This window comes from Dipodomys merriami, unplaced genomic scaffold (assembly GCF_024711535.1).
Source record: "Dipodomys merriami isolate MVZ:Mamm:240054 unplaced genomic scaffold, mDipMer1.0.p SCAF_22, whole genome shotgun sequence".
NCBI classification, from domain to species: Eukaryota; Metazoa; Chordata; class Mammalia; order Rodentia; family Heteromyidae; genus Dipodomys; species Dipodomys merriami.
In genome coordinates, this window is record NW_027203604.1 from 17501849 (window position 1) to 17515622 (window position 13774).

At 44.0% G+C, this 13774-nt stretch overlaps 1 pseudogene; it reads left to right on the forward strand.

The window, feature by feature from the left end:
* The first annotated feature begins 10049 nt into the window (after nucleotides 1–10049).
* LOC138834940 (lebercilin-like) lies at nucleotides 10050–12902 on the forward strand (annotated as a pseudogene).
* Nucleotides 12903–13774: the final 872 nt, after the last annotated feature.

A 13774-nucleotide genomic window follows, 5' to 3' on the forward strand; every position in this document is an offset into this window, starting at 1 on the left:
CATGTGGAAAAACAAAGTAGTTAAACTACACAACTCCCATGACCCCACTTACCAAACCTCTCATCCACTCTACTCACCGCCTGACACTCTCTACTTTTGTGACTCCTACTCAATTCCATGAGCCTCTCTCAACCTCTCTGACATCTCTCCACTTCTCTGACCATTTCCAAACATTTGATTCCTACCCACCCTCTTTGCTCCCACCATCTCTGTAAGCCCTCTTGACCAAACCTATGACCTTAAGCCCAATTCCTTACCCTTCCTAAAATACCTCCCAATGGGATTAGGGTGTGAAATACAAGTAGGAAAGGAGATGAGTGGAAACAAAAGACTTTAAGTACAGTTATACTTTAGTTTTTATCTTGTTTTGAGTTACAGGGAACCTCTAGGTGGCAGCTCCTAGTGGGTAGGGGCACGTAAAGAGGCCATTTACAGCAACTGCATCTTGGAGGATGTGGTGTGAAGGGGAACAAGTGTTCTGTCAGTTCCTTTATCTCCAAGTAGTACCCAACTACTAGCCTTTGCCTGAATGGAGGCAAAGTTCAGGTGGGGGAAGTGGCTTCTCACAAATGCAGAAGTGAGCTGGCCCACTATGTAGGAAACTTTGTGAAGTAGAAATATAGGGAGAGGAAATGGTGTGGTGGCTCTAGGCCAGCCATTCCTGATTCCTGCTCAGTGGTCACTTTTCACTGTTAACCTGCTTATCCTTTAAGGGCTCATCTATTGGGGAAGTGGGGGAATGGTGGCTCATGCCTTTGTTTTCAGTTATTTGGGAGGCAGAAATCAAAAGGATCAAAGTCCCAGGACAGCATGAGGAGGAAAATGTTAGCAAGACTCTATTTCAACCAATAAGCCGAACATAGTGGTACATACCCCTCAGCACACATAGGTAGGGAGCTCATGTTTAAAAGCCAGCATTTAAAAAAAGAGATTATCTGAAAAATAACTAAAGTAAAAATGAACTGGTAGTGTGATTCAAGTGGGAGAGTGCCTGACTAGCAAGCATGACTCCCTGAGGTTTTGAACCAAATAAAAGTATCTGAGGGTGGGAAAGTTTGTGCTTAAATGGTATCTACTAGAGGAAAGCCATTCAAACATTACGTCCAGTTGCTGGTAGCCTATGCTAAGTATGAGTATGCTGAGGAGACCCTGAGGTAGTAAGCTTGTCTGGTCTGGGTCAGCTCAATTACAGTCTCCATTTGTTCTATAAAACCTTACATTGCTGCAGTATTCTAACTGTAGCAAATATGGTGCCCTACCCATGTCTGAGCATCTGCCCACCATCCTGCCCAACTGAGCTGCAAGCTCTTCATCTCAACACTTTTCTCTGAGCTTCAGAGAACCGTTCCCTGGACCTCGGAGGGCTGGAAATGTGTGGAACAAACAGTGCTTATCCAGAGAATGACATGTGGGTCTTACAAGTACCAGAGGCCTTGCTACTGCTGACTGGGCCCTATGAGCTATGAGTGTCAGCTGATGATGGAGCCTCTTTCCTTCCATTCCTATCTTGTAACTCCCATGCCAAGCCAAACAGAAGATACTTTCTTTTACTTTCACACCAATCCTCATCTAGATTCTATGCCTGGGACCTCAAACTGAAACCCAAGCCAGCTCCACAGTCCACTCCTAGGAATATTGAAGTGTAGGTGTGCTTGTTAATCAAAGAATTGTGGTATAGAGCAGTAATTCTAGCACTCAGGAAGTAAAGGGAATCACAAGGTCAAGGCCAGCCTGAGGAACATCGTGAAAACTTGTCTGCAAAAAAATCAAAAGCAGATGAATGAGTAAATAAGAATGTTAATTTACTTCATATTTTTTGGAAATGCTTTATTACATAAGTTAATTTATAATTGCCATATCCTGTGAGAGTATATTTTACCTTAAAATATATTGTGCCTGTTATATTTGCATTATTATTTCTAGTGCTATATTTATTTTAATATCTGCCTAACATGAATGAGGCCCTGGGTTTCAGGATATATTAAAGAGAATGACTGACTCATCTCATAGTATATTGATACATCTGAACTTTCCATTGCAGACCATAATTTACATGCAATTAATGATTTTTTTGGTTGAAAGAGACATTAATAACACAGATAATGCAGAAGCACAGCTGTCCTTACTCTCCTACTTGACTTTGGCTCTATCAGTGTGCTTCAACACTTTCATAAGAACCATAGTATTCCTGCATTGTAAGGGCTCAATTTCCTTGGCATGGCAGTACTAAAGGCCACACATTATCTGAAGGAACACCTGTGAATCTGCACTTCTTCCTCTCCTAGGAGGCCATGCTGCAGGACATGGTCCTTAAGGTCTCTTCACCTCATGGGAGCCAGCAGGAGGATTTTTCAGTTGTTCAATGCTCTGACTACATTCAGATGGCTTAAAGTTTTCAAATCAACTTCATGTGATGGGAGGATTTCTCCTCTAGGTAATGTTTTCATAGTAACCTAGGTCTTTGTGAGTTTGTAATGGGCTAGTATGACTTCAGAAAAGCTCAGCAGTCTGGAGGAACCAGTAATGATTGCTAAACTCCTCTCATCAAAGAGGTTCTGAAAGTCCTGCTTTTTGGTCACTTCAATTCTTTTGTGGAATTCCTGTCATCAACCCCTACTAACAATGCCAGATAAAATTTTTAAATGGTTCTACGAGAGAAGTTTATAGCTCCAAATGTCTACATTAAAAAAAAAAAAAAAAAAGCCAGGCACCGGTGGTTTACACCTGCAATCCTAGCTATTCAGGAGGCTGAGATTTGAGGATCTTGGTTCAAAGCCAGTCTGGGCAGAAAGTCTGTGAGACTCTTACCTCCAATTAACCATCAGAAAACTGGAAGTGGCACTGTGGTTCAAAGTGGTAGAGCACTAGTTTCAATCAAGAAAACTCAGGGACAGTGCCCAGGCCTTGAATTCAAGCCCCAAGCCCCATGACCAACAAAAGAAAACAAAAGATTAGAGATGAAAGGGTGATATTTCAAAAACTGTCACTGAAGTCAAAAGGATCCTTAGGAGATACTTTGAAAGCTCCCACTCCAAAAGGTTAGAAAGCATAGAAGAAATTGATGAATGCTGAGACACATATGAATTACCAAAATTAAATGAAGAAGATATATAAAACCCTAAATAGATCAATAATAAGCAAACAAACGATGAAAAAAGTTTCCAACAAGGTCCCGGTCCCTGCCTAATCCCCAGCTCCTTGTCCAGACTTCACACGCTCACCGCAGCCATCCTGTGTCCACCTGCAGCCTACTGCATGGCATCGACCCTTCAGCCCAGATGAGCGCCTATCTGTTGTAACATGAATTATCCTAGAAGCCACATTTTGGAAGATGGAATTTTGGAGTCTTTATTACACAGTGAGCAGGCTGCAAGAATCCTGCTGTTACAAAAGGCCTGCAGCCCTCAAATACACATAACACAGCTAGGGAACAGGCCAGAGAGGAAAGAGCAAAAACAATATCAACAAACCAATTCAGCTCCAATGTAGAGTTGAATTGGGATGCCATGATGACTGGAGACAAGCCAGGAGACAGGACACAGGAGACATGGAGACACATGTGGCATGGCGTAATGGCTGCTGGGCTACTCCAGGCCTAAATAGGGTCCAAGCAGGGGTCAGGTCCACAGGAAATTCCCAGTCCCAGGCACTAGACTGACAGGTTCAGTAACCTATCAGCCAAGTGCCCAGCCCTGCCTCCAGGATTCCAGGCACACCCATCACCTGGGAGGCCAGCATTTCCTTTCCCCAGCATGAAGATGCCAGACCCTACCATCCACCATGTGGCCAATACAGTATCAGCCTCCTCACTTCATTCCTCCTTTTTTTTCTTATATATATATAAAACCAAATCACTGATTTCTCTGTAGGAGAGCCAAATTTTTGTCTGGGCTATTTATTCCTGTAACTTCAGGAGTCTCCAGCAATTAAAGTTGGCTCCATATGATTGGTACTCATATAGTCAGGGGACTTTGAACTTTCCAGTGTCAGGTAAGGTATGATTTACAAATCTATGTGCCACAGAAAGAATGTCCCATAACCAAAGTCTTAGGTTTGCAGATCCAAAGCAGTCTTTCACCAGGAATCAGCTGCATATGATGGAGTAGGCAAGAGTCCAGTCCACTTTCACCATTGTGGAGGTGGTCAGAATGATGACATAGTTTCCTCCAGGTGGTGTCAGGATGTCCTTGAACTTTACCCAAAGGGGTGGCAGCAGTATGAGGATGGATCTTCAATCCATCTTCTGTATCTTCTTTAAGCTGACTCAGGGGCATTGACCCTACCTAACCAGGAACCAAATATAACTTTAGCCTATTTTACCAAAGGGTTGCCAAAATTAGATGTCATTAACAGCACTATTTTACTCCAAACTAGAAATTATACATAACATTTAGCTTCTAACAAGTGTACAAACCTTTCCTTGGGTTTGAGCAGTGTAGCCTGTTTAGCACTCTGGTTTGTAAAATCATTTTTCTAGCTGGCTGAGGAACCTGATCTCTAGTTACCTTAACAGTTCCTAAGTTACCTGTGCAGGCCTTTAGACAGCTATCAATAGGGACACAATCTTAGGTTCACAGAACTTTTCTTTTCCTGAACAAATGAATTTATGTGGCTGATGCCAGCCCAAAAGTGACTGCCAATTAGGACTTTGAGCAGATAAAGGGGTTTTGAGATTTTAACTATCCCCCACATTTTACAACCTTAGCTTTTTGGGTTTTCTTTTTTTTTTTTTCTTTTTTTTTTTTTGTCGGTCGTGGGGCTTGAACTCTGGGCCTGGGTGTTTGTCCCTTAGCTCTTCAGCTCAAGGCGAGCGCTCTACCACTTGAGCTACAGCGCCACTTCCGGTTTTCTGGTGGTTTTATTGGAGATAGGAGTCTCACGGTCTCTCCTGCCCGGGCTGGCTTTGAACCGCGATCCTCAGATCTCAGCCTCCTGAGTAGCTAGGATTACAGGTGTGAGCCACCAGCGCCCGGCTACAACCTTAGCTTTTTACTACCCACTATCCCCGATGACTTGAAAGTTCTTGTCCAGTTATGAATTAGACAGACATGAGAATTAGAAAGGCATGCTTATCAACTACCTTCTCATGACCTCGCAGCTCTGATCAATTTTTGAAGAGGCAAGCACAAGTGACTCCAGGATCTGACACCATCTCTGCCATCTGAGCACTGGCGTGTAACTGCCTCTGGATGTTCTGTCATTGCCAGGGTCCCAGGAGTGTCTTTCTCCATGCTGAGATAAATGCACCTTTGGCATTTTCCTTGGTCAGTCAATGGACTTGAACTCAGAGTTTGAGCACTGTCACTCAGCTCTCCAGCTCAAAGCTAGCACTCTGCCACTTTGAGTCTCAAAGCAACTCCACTTTTGAGCATTCTGCTGGCCCAATTAAAGATGACTTTTCTTTGCCCGGGCTGGCTTCAAACAGCAGTTCTCAGATTGAGTCTTCACAAAAGGCCACTTATTCCAATTGAAAGCAACAAAGATGGTCACTGGAAGTAGTTTTTGTTTTGGTTTTTTTTTTGTTTTGTTTTGTTTTTCTGGTTGTGGGGCCTGAACTCTGGGCCTGGGCTCTATCCCTCAGCTCTTCAGCTCAAAGCTAGCACTCTATCACTTGAGTCACAGCACCACTTCGAGCTTTTTCTGCTTACATGGTCCTGAGGAATTGAACCCAGGACCTCGTGCATGAAAGGCAAGCACTCTACCACTGAGCCATCTTCCCAGCCCCTGGAAGTAGTTTTATAAGCATGGTCTTACCTAGAACCTATCAAGGGCCAAAGTTACATCTGACAAATTTGTATCTGTCCTTTGCTGTGAGCCTGCTGGAAACTATAAGGGAAAGCTATAAGGGAAAACTAGAATAGCAATTAAACAATCATTTTGGTAGTCCTAATTTATCTTTTTCCACTTTGAAACAAACATTTAGGACAATTTTACTTTTAAATTTTGTCTAGGAAGCCAGCCACTCCCCACTACTTCCTAAATTTTTACAAAGGGGATGCCATTTTAACACCTTTTCCCCAAGTCACTTTAACTTGCATTTAAATGCCCTTTGAAACACTGGACAACACCCATTACCTTTTGGCCTACTGTTTAAAATGACCATTTTCTTTTTCTGTAGTCTGAGTTACCTTTAGAAAATTTTGAACTCAAATAGCAGTTTTTCCTTAATGCAAGAATTACAAGCACCAGCACTATACCAGGAATCTAGACTTAGCATCTTTTTGACCTTTAAAAATACATCCAAATGCAAAATAGCATAGAAATCAAGTTATGTTACATAAACTCTTTTAAACTCTCCTTTAAAACCTTTTCAATTTAAATACATTCTAAGGATCAGTTTTAGAAATATTAATCACAACATCAATTTTTATCATCAGGTTTTCAGTGTCCATCTGCAAGGAAAAGAGACAAGACAAAAATGGTCCACTAGGCATATCCTACAGAATGGGCATGTACCCATCTAACTCTTTCAGGTTAGATGAACTGCCTTTGTACCAACTTACCCTCTTCTACCATGCATGGACTCCCCCCCAGGGCCTGTCCCACCATGTGTGGACTCCCCCCCAGTGCCTGTCCTACCACGCATGGAGCTTCTGAACTGCACCTTTGCCAGATCACCCCTCACCCCCAAAGATAGGCACACAGGACTATCCTAAGTTTTTCCTGTCCTTTTTTTTTCTCTGACTGAGAAATCAAGCAGCATAGACAGCCAGAACAAGCAATGTCTTGGCAGTGGTAAGCAAATCTTTACATTCAAATCCCTAACACTTAGCCCCAAATTTTAGCAAAGGTGGGAAATAAATCAAGTTCCCAATGCATTTTTGCTAAATCAGATAATTTGATTACAATATGAACAGCTTTATGCATTAAAATACCATATTTTTCTTTTTCATTTGCAAATGAAAGAATCCTTAGGAAACCTTTTAACTGAAGTCCCTTTAAAACAAAGTAATAATCCTTTTAGACTTTTGATAACACCCAAACTTGCTCACTTTTCTTGGGCATTTTTTACATCTATTTTTTACATCATGACAGGTTTTTTTGTTTGTTTTGTCCATCATGGGTGTTGTCCTTCACTTCTTCAGCTCATGGAGAGTGCTCTACCACTTGAGCCACAGTGCCACTTGCGGTTTTTTAGTGGTCTTTATTGGAGATAAAAAATCTCATGGACTTTCTTGCCCGGGCTGGCTTTGAACCACGATCCTCAGATCTCAGCCTCCTGAGTAGTTAGGATTACAGATGGGAGCCATCAGTGCCCAGTTTATATCATGACAGTTTTTATCTTAATAAGTTTATATACATATAACATTCTTGTGCACAAACATGTTAAAGTGGGCAAAATGTATACCAGCCATACATTTTCCTGAATTTATCGTGGCAAGAGATCTTTTTGCCAATCTTACTCTTGCAGATGACCAAGATTTAAGACAAACTTTTCAATAAATCACTTTAGCTGGGCAACATTTTTCCAGGGCTAGCTCATTCTACCAAAGCATATTTACATATCAAATATTGCTGAAGAATGCTGGGTATGGATTCCCTAGAGCCCACCCAGTACTTGGCTCTAGTATTTGTCCCAATTGTGTCTAGAGCTTTTTACATATCAATTGACCTTCAGTTGCGAGAAGGGAGAGGTTACTAGAAGCTAATCTCTCAGCCAACCTGGTGGCCTGACTTTCTTTTGTCAATTTTAGCTGGGAGCACTTCACAATTTTAAGATTAGCTAGTTGTTTGAACCAGGCCCTCAGCTGCTTGAACGCTCCCAACTGCTTCCCAGCAGAAAGGGACAATTCACACAGCAGGCTCTGATTTCCCCCATAGAGACATGAGACCAAACACAACAAGGCACTCAAGACCAAGACAAACACAGAAAAAAGCCGGCTGAGGTGGGGCCTCTCCCACCATGAGTGGGGACCCCCCCCACACACACACAACACAACCATATCCAGAACTCTCTACTTGAAGTGGGCCCTGAGAGGAGACTTGAGCTGGTACAGTTTCTTTCCAGGCTTTGCCTTTGTTTTAGGGATTTTAGAAAAAAAAAAAAAAAACCTTTAAACAAGGTTAACTAGACCTTGGCTCCAACCAGCCCAGTTCCTGAAATGGAAAGAATGCCTCTAAGTCCCCCTCCCCTTAACAAGCTAACCCACCTTGATTGTTCAGTTAAGGACTGACCCATAAAATAGATAGGTTGTAATCTGGCTCCAACTGGCGACACTACGTGCTTACCGCTTACCGTAAACCCTGTCTTTTGCACATGCTTACAGTAAACTCCATCTATTGGCCACCTATTTGGCCTGGGATGACTATATAATCCTTTTGTGTGGTACGATCCCATTGGTCACCTGCGCTTGACCTCACGGATTTTGCCTTTAAAAACCAAAGAATGGGGGCCGCTTGGGGTCACAGTGTCAGCTCCCAAGCCTGTGCTGCGGCCCTGGCCGGTCAGTGTAGGAACCTTCTCAATAAAGTTGCTTCTTTATTAACAACTTTGTTGTGGTGGGCTCTGTCACTCTGGACGACTAGGTGGGCTTGCCTGCCTGAGTAGGGGTCTTCCTACTACATTCAATGGGGCGTCCAGGATAGAGCTCTTAGCTGCTCCAACCTGAGGGGGATTGAAGTCCCTGGCTGGGAGGATAGTGTGCAGGCACTTGGCTGTTGGAGAGAAGTTCCGAGAAAAGCCTTGAGGGAAGCGTGATCGACCTAGGTAGAGAAGGCGCCAGAGTGAGGCCAAAAGTAGAGTGAGGCTGGATGCAGCAGAGTCTCCTATGGCTGAGGAGGTCCAGGGACGCCTGGACCCCTCAATTCCACCAGTCCTAGTTGGACAGGGGCTTGCTTGTGGAGAAAATAGTTTGAGAAAGAAAGTAACTTTTGGTTTTGGGATTCCCTCCTCGTTCTGTTTATAATTGTGTCTCATTGTGCTTTTGCTTTTGCTTGCCATGTTTGTAATTGGATTTACTTTACAGGAAAAACATGGGACAAAGTGAGCCCACTCCCAGGACACCCCTAGACCTTGTCCTAGTTCATTTAAAAAAAAAAAAAAAAAACCAAAACCCAAAAACGGCTGGTTCTGCTTTCGTAACTTGCTTCTTAGTCAATTATGAAACTGCCACTGACCACCTGCAAGTGGCCCCAGTGAGATCTCAGGCTCAGGCGTTGGCTCAGGGGGTCTGAGCATGGGGGAGAACCTGTCAGTCTGAGGGGACGGATGCCAGGGACTTCTTTCCCTTGCCCCAAGATGACTGGGAATTCTCCTCTGCCTTGGAAGGCCCCTGGTCAATGTTTGCAGGAATCTAAAAGAAAAATCCTCCAGAGGTGAAGAGAGGGAGTTTGAGTCCCCTGGTAAGTGAATGGTGGTGAGATGTCGCCCCATTCACTGAGACCTGATTTTGTCTTTGTGGCCACTTGTCTGTCTTGTTTAGTGTGTTTTCTGTTCTATGTTTTCTGAGGTAGGAAAGTTCTGGGTGAGAGTGGAAGCTCACTCAGCAGACTCTGGATTCAGCTTGCTGAGTGGGAGCAGCACAGAGTTCTGGTAGGAATGAACTGGGAGCCCATTAGTCCCCAACTCAGCCTTCAGTTCTTGTCTTGTTTTGTCCTGTTTTAGAATTGGTACTAGTTTTAAATGTAGATCCTTGGTTTTTGTGTTTATTGGTGTTTTTGTTATTTATTTGAACATCTCTGGGGGAATAAAAGTTCCAGTCTTCCTACCACATACTGTATGTGAGCACCATTGGTGGGACTTGACCACAGATCTTGATACCAGAGGCTGCAGAATTCTCCACATTATGAGAGTCTTACCAGTGAGCCACTCCTACTCAGCACCATGTTGAGCTCTGGTGGCAAAAGAAATTACGTGAATCTTCTTAGTGACGTGAATTGTGGACTTGTGGATACATTGTGGGGAAAACAAATTGTACAGAAGTAGATATTATTGTCAAGACATGCATATTGTGAAACTGTTCTTCAGTATTGCCACAAATCTGTAAAGTTACATGAAGCAAGACCATTTTTCCAAACAATGGAGCAGAGTGGAAAGTTCATAAACTGACCAAGAAATATAAAGTGGCAAATACAATTACTCTGGCTATTCGTCTGATTTTTTGGGACTACACCACAGTCTTCTGGCTAGTCCTCTCCGGCCAGTCCTTTACGTACAGATTCTAGGGAAACACTGCTAAAATAAATAAGGAATACTGAGACATCATCTGCTGGACCTTTCAACTTACGACGATCTTCAGCCAACCGCAAAGCCATTTCTCAATCAAGTCAAGGTGTTCTCTGCCTATGTGGAAATGACACCATACATAGTAATGAGTTTATACAAGCAGGGTTGTCTCATGCTGCAGCATTCCCAGATGTTGGAAGTGATATTCTCAAATTCCATGAAGCAGAGGCAGACTTGCGGCGGAAGCACAGCCATGAAGTTTTTCCCTTACATCAAAGCGCTGTGTTTACCTGGAGGTGAGAGCTCGAAGCTGCTGGTTATCCAAACCTGTTCAAAGTTTCCAACTCCAGAAAGAGAAGGCTAGACCATATCTACAAAGACTACCGCAATACAAAAGAATCTCTCTCAACACTACATGATCAGGATATAGAATCTGCACTTGCTAAACCTCCAATAAAGAAGACAGGAATCTCTATTGATGATTCAGAGGGTATAATTAAGTATTTGGTGCTACTCAAGAAGAAATCACAGTAATCACCTCAAGAACAACTATTACCAGTGCAGCTTCTCAACTTGATGAGCTCATTAGATTAATGTGAGGCAATCCTGTGACACCAATGGAGCACTGACATATTAAAGAAAAAAAAAAAAAACTACTATCAGATAACCAAGTACATCAGCAAGCCCCTAGGAAACCAAGCCCTAAGGCTGGACTAAACAAAAAGGGCAGCTGAATGAGATTTTGCTTCCAGAATCTCAATGAAGAGCCACTGCAGGAAAGATCCTGATCTTGTTAGAAAACATAGTCTCAGCAAGACTGCTAAAAATCAGTGAGTTGCAGAATGAAGCATGTAAACTCCAAGTCAAGTTAGCTAAGCTGCTAAAAGAAAATAAGGCTTTGGGACTGGGAAGGTGGCTCACTGGTAGAGCGCTTGCCTTTCATGCCTGAGGCCCTGGGTTCGATTCCTCAGCACCACATAAGCAAAAAGAAAAAAGCCAGAAGTGGCGCTGTGGCTCAAGTGGTAGAGTGCTAGCCTTGAGCTGAAGAGCTGAGGGACAGCACCCAGGCCCAGAGTTTAGGCCCCATGACTGGACCCCCCCCCCAAAAAAAGAGAGAGAAAATAAGGCTTTGAAAGGGCTTCAGTATACATAGGAGAAAGCCCTGAATAAATTTGAAGATGCAGAAAATGAACTTGCTCAACTTATACTTCGTCATAATGATGAGATTACAGTACTCAAAGAATGCTTAAGATAATCTCAAGAGAAAGTACACCATGTAGAAGAGAGTAAAAGACACAGAAGGTGAACTATTTAGGACAAAATTTTCCTTACGAATACTGAAAAAGATCTCAGAAGCCAGACACCTGACTGAACAGGATGATTTGGCAAAGAAGCTAGTGTCAGCCAAGTTAAAACTAAATGATACCGAGAGAAGAATTAAGGAACTTTCTGTAAGGTCTACACAGGGACACCTCCCTACCTCTTGGCTAAGTTTCTGCCCAGTATCTGTTACCTAGGTAACTGACACACCGGGAAGCAGTCACCTTCCCCTCCTGCTAGGTCACAACCTGGGCCACCTCTGGTCACATGCCTCCCATCTGACCTTAGGAGGGTCGCAGACCCTGAGGTTAACCAGATCCAGTGTGGCCACACCTTTCCCCCACCTGGCCACACCTCTTCCTGTCTCTGGCCTAGATAAGTCCTGGCCCAGGAATGGGTCTCCTCGGAGCAACAGTTTGGTAAATAAACTTCTTTTCCTGCCTGAATAGTGTGTGGTATTCTCTTCATTGGCTACCTAGTGAAACCTACCTGTTTAATATACCTTATGCTTTCAAAAAACCTTGAGCTGGGCACTAATAGTTTCCCATGTCCAGTTGCTTGCTGAGAGGAAAAGGGTATATGAGGTTCATGATGTTCTACAAAAGAAGTTCTACCAAAGAAGCTACAATGGCTATACCACGAACGAAAGGAAAAGGAGAGAGAACTGGATATAAAAACTTATTTTCTGTCTTCCCAAGTCCTCTTCAAAGAAAGAAAAAGAACTTTCTTCAAGAAAGAATGCTGAATGCCAGAATAATTTTACAGCTCTTTACAAACTGACAGGGTTTGTACTGTTCTCTCTCTCTCTCTCTCTCTCTCTCTCTCTCTCTCTCTCTCTCTCTCTCTCTCTCTCCCTGTCTCTCTCTCTCTCTTCCTCCCTCCCACCCTCCCTCCCTCCCTCCCTCTCCCTCTCTCCTCTTCCCTCTCTCCTCTCTCCTCTCCCCTCTCTCCTCTCTTCTCCGTTGGACCAGACCAGGACCTCGGCCGGCCTTCTCTTCTTTGCATCCACCACATTCGGAATGGGTGAGTCCCCACCTTCCCTCCCAGTGTGTCCGGGCTTGCTCTCCGGGAACTCGGCTCCTTCCATTCTGTTTCTGTACAATTCCGAACTCAAGTCCCAGTCTCCCTCCGGCCTTTGGTCTAGATGCTGAGAACAATCGAGGGACACCTCTGTCGCTTCCATTTTTATTTGGTAATTTGGCTAAGACAGGGACACCTTCTTAAGCCTTAGTTTTACCCCGGCTGCCAGGACATCGTGGGAAACCAAAATTCCAAATCCAACCCACCCAAACCCAACCCACATTCTCCTCTGGGTTGCTTATTGGCTACTCTGAACCTATAGGCCTAAGACCTGACCTTAATCTTCCTCTGTAACCAGGAATGGCTTGTGTACCAGCTCAATAACCAGTTGTGTTGACCTGAAAAATGGGACTTTCAATTTCAATATACTAACTGATCTCTGCAATTTCTGTGAGCGGACTGTAAATGGGCTGAAATTCCTTATGTCCAGGGATTCTTCTACTTATGCTTCTGTCCCTCTGTCTCTCCTGCCCCCTATTTCAAATCTTGCTCATGTGGCCAGATCCCTCCAAAAGCTCTCCCCCTCTCTTCCCCTCCTGACCCTCTCGACTCTGAGTTATCCTTCCCACTTGTGGTGCATCCACCGCCCGATGCTCCATCTGACCCCACTGGGCTGAGGGTCTAATATCTCACTTGGCATGACCTCCATGCTCTTACTGGGGAGGAGAATGAGCTAGTCTATCAGGCTGCCCAGGTTCATGGGGATGAGATCCCCCTTACAGATACAACCATGCCCGTGGGAGCTGAGGCAGTCCCCAGACAGGACCCTCATTGGCAATATCAGATAGACACAGCTGAAGGTCCCGATGGCCGCTTGCAGAGAGATGATTCCGTGCCTTTTGGCTGGATTACAAGCAGCCTCCCATAAGGTTATTAACTTTGACAAACTGTGGGAAATTACTCAACTAGACTTACTCAAGCTAGACTTACTAAGTATACACCTGCTTGGGCCCCACCTCTCCAGCTGGGGCAAGCTTTTTGGCCTCTCATTTTCTCAGTCAGCCCCAGACATAAAGAAAAAACTTAAGCCGGGCACCAGTGACTCACGCCTGTAATCCTAGCTACTCAGGAGGCTGAGATCTGAGGATCATGGTTCAAAGCCATCCCGGGCAGAAAAGTCCATGGGACTCTTATCTCCAATAAACCACTAGAAAACTGCAAGTGGTGCTGTGGCTTAAGCAGTACAGCGCTCACCTGGGATAGCACCCA